This window comes from Pteropus medius, unplaced genomic scaffold, assembly GCF_902729225.1.
Source record: "Pteropus medius unplaced genomic scaffold, Ma_sr-lr_union100, whole genome shotgun sequence".
NCBI classification, from domain to species: domain Eukaryota; kingdom Metazoa; phylum Chordata; class Mammalia; order Chiroptera; family Pteropodidae; genus Pteropus; species Pteropus medius.
Window position 1 is genome coordinate 836,455 of NW_024351543.1, and position 3,852 is coordinate 840,306.

Here is a 3,852-nt window from a genome sequence, read left to right on the forward strand (position 1 = left end):
TTCGTACAGAGCAAAACAATGAATGGGCAATGGGAAACATGGACCACTTATAGCAGAAGGAAATCCGTGTGGAAGTGCTCTGAGGTCTCAGTTTTGACCTTATTCCTCTGTGGACTCTATCCTGCACAACTTTTACGTTACCCTAATTTTTTCCCTGATACATTTAAAAAAGTATTCAGCAACTAGTTATTGAGTTTCCACTACATTTACTGCACGGTTTTATGGAAGGTATAAAGAACTATGTTTGGGTGGGTAAGACATGCACTGTGCTAAGCTAAGAAGCAAGGGAGTTGTTTAACAGGACTAGGCAGCAGGCTTCAAAAGAATGGCCTCAAGGACAGATGATCAAATCCAGATGAACTTTTCAGACAGAGCTGTGTATGAGGAATAGGGAGAGGCATATCGTCTGGAATAAGAAGGCTTTCCAGAGAAACTAGAAGTTGATTTGGGCCTTACAGTGCATAGGAGTTAGGTCTAAGCTAGCGTAGGTTTAGGGAGAACGGTTTTACCTACCAGAGTCCAAAGATTCAGGCAGTTCAATTATTCATTCATTTGTTCAACAAATATTTAGTGAGTTATACCAGGCTTGTTTTAGGCCTGGGATGCAGTGGATAATCATGGCAGACAGATCACTGCTATGAGATAGAGAATAAAACCGACTATCAAAGAAAAGTCTCAGGTAGTGGTGAACATTATGCAGAGAGGTAGGATTGGGTGATGTGACAGTGATTGGGTGAAGTGCTTTCTTTGCTTCTCTGAAGAGGTGATGGCTAAGCACGTATCTGTATGACAAAAAGCAGCCAGCCATGCAAAGTTCAGGGGAAGAGCATTCCCAGCAGAGGGAACAGCTGGTGCCGAGTCCCTGAGATGAGAACATATTTGGCACATTTGAGAAGGCCAGTATCACTGGAATGTACTGGGTGACATGAGGGATGGGACAAGGTGAGGCTGGGGAGTCAATATGCCAGATGGTGTAGGAGCTGAGATTTTATTTTAAGTGGGATGGAAGCCAGTTGAAGGCTTAAGAAAAGAAATGATACATTTGACACGCAGATCTCTCTGGCTGCTATAAGAAGATGGCTCACAGCAAGAGCAAATGTGGTAACCAATGAAGAGGTCACTGTGGCAATCCAGAATATGATGTGGTTCCAGTAGTGGTCCTGGAAATGGGGGACAAGTGGATACATTTGGGTTACATTTTGAGTATAGAGTTGACAGGATGTGGCATGAAGAAAATGGATTTGCAAAATAGTGACAGAATTGGACCCAGTTATTAAGATTGTGCTAGTTTCTTTGAAATGCTTATGGAAGCTCTAGCAGAGTGTTGAGCTCACCAAACAAAAGTAAGCACAATGTGGAAGTAAACAAAGAGCAACCAAATGAGAAAGCCAAAGGCTTTTTATTCACAGCTAGCTATAGCAAAGGAGTGAGCCACCTTCACTTGTGTTTTGCCAGAGACTCAAAAGCAGGCAGCCTTATGGTGGCAAAAAGGGTAGTCTTCAGATATGCCCTGATTGGAGGCTGTTGGCATGGGAAGCTGTAGGTGGGCTAGCTAGAAGTGAGACATCGTATGTGATTGGTTAAGGGTACATATCTGGCTTTTTTTGATTGGTCCTAAGTTGGAAGTGAGGACAAAAATTAAGGAAGCTGTCAGTTATTAATCAAGTCCTGGCCATTTTGGGCTGATAGTTACATAAGTTATTTTTTAGGTTCCTGATTGTCACTAGAAATAGCAATCTTCATTCCTGCAAATCTGACTTAGAGCAAGCTGACTTCCTAGGTAGATAAGGGGTGAGTTTTCTGGGCAGGTTACTGCAGATTGTAGGGCGAAATTCTATTTTTATATATTGCCTGGCCTGGCCATTGTCTGATTGTATGTTGTCTTTCAATGTCTTAATAATAATTGTTTTTATTTCCAAAACAGGTCATAAATCCCTATATATTTCTTCAAGCTCCTACGCGTCTATTTCTCTTTACCTTTTCAGTGTTCCCTGTGTCTATCTCTGCTTCCACCTCAGTTTTCCATTGGATCTTAGACTGTCCTTTAATGGCTCATACAGCTGTCACCTCTCCTAGGTGACTATTTTATGACAGGTACTAGTTGAGTTTCCATTCCTAAGGTCCAGGGATGCCTAATGACATTTTATGTCCGACTATTCCAATCATCAGAAAAACATATTCTAGAGTTCGAGCTGTGGTTTCCCAAGTGGTGCTGGTAAGCAAACTTTGTTTCTGGTCTGAGACTACATAAATACGAAAACCAGCAGTGAGCATTCAGAAATGCTTTTAGCAATTGGGTAAATTAATTTTATACCTGTTGAACTTAATATTTAAATTTTAAGCTAATATGCCTCCCACCCCCATTTTATTAATCCAATGTATGGATTGTAAATTAAAAAAAAAAAAGCCTGGACTTTCAAAACAGATAGTTTGAGAAGTACTGTGCTAGATTCCTTACTCTGGCCAGCACTAGACTAACTGGAATGAGAAGAGGAATGAAGAGGATAGCAAATGGTTATTGCTTACAAGTGGGGTCAGAAACAGTGTATGATCTGACTGAAGGAGGGCCGCTTTTCCAGCCTGGAGGCCTCCCTTTCCCTACCTCTTGGAGGATTTCCTGAGTCCACAGGGGCTACACTGGACTTCTACTTCATAAGCTCTGCCAACACAGAGCATCCCTACTATACACTGAAAGCTTCTTATGGCTTGGTGGGGTTGGGTGGGGAGTGGGTACCTGAGGAATATACCTTCCTTGTATCTTAACTGGAATGTTTTTCAAACACTCTCAAACCTCCCCTTCTTGGGGTTTGTGTGTGGCTAAACCTAGGATTCCTTCATATATTAAAGACGGAGAGGGATACAATATCCAAGTCTAGAAAAGGAAATCTTAAAATAAGTATCTTAAATTTCATTTATTCAGTTTTTCTGGGTATAATTGGACACACACACATAGTTTGAATGTGTCAACCAGTTTCAGTTAGCTTTTCTGTTGAGTTCATTGAGTAGATACAAATTAGGTTGTCTTACCGTCCTATTCCTTTGCCATCATACATTCTGAGAGTCTCCTGGTCAGTTCTAATTTAAAATATTCTGTCCTATCAGTAAATTCATATCTTTCAGAGCATGTGTTCTGATCTTTGATTCATAAAATATGGGCAAGGTGTCAATCAGTATCTATTGCTCTTCACTTCAGTGACTGAGATAGCATGATATCATGATATTCCAAAATGACACAGCCAACATGACTTTTATTCTTCTTCAGGTCAGTGTTTTGACTCAGTTTCCTTGTTCTGTTTCCTTCTTACTGGTGGTTTTTCTATTTAGTATTGTTTCCGAAGGCACATTCTGGCAGGTCCCCTCTGAATCCTGAAGCCATTGTACTTTCTAAAGACATGCTGGGAATGCTGGTGTTTCTGATTTTACAAAACTGTGGTGCATCCTGTTGTCAGTTTTCCATGTGATGAGCTTGGACTTACTACTTGCTTTTCTCTGTTCCTTTGAAAGTAAATTGACTCGTCTCACAGAAGTCATTTCCTACCTTGCCTTCTTCCACAGAAAAGACTGACATAGTCTTGGATTATATTGCAAAGATTTTTTTCTTTTGAAATCACTCAAGTAAAACAAAGTCTCCTCTTTCTTTTGAGTCATTTGAAAATAAACTTTAGAGCAAAATCTGCTTCTCATAGTCATCTACAGTGAAGGAGGAACAACGATCCTAAGACATGGGGGAAGCGTGTCTGCTCTCAATTCTTAGGAAATTTCCCCAGGCAAGTATCACCAATCAGCTCTAATGTACTCATCAGTGATTTTCTTTCAAAAGGAACCACTTGAGGCTGAGCCAGAGGCTTGTCA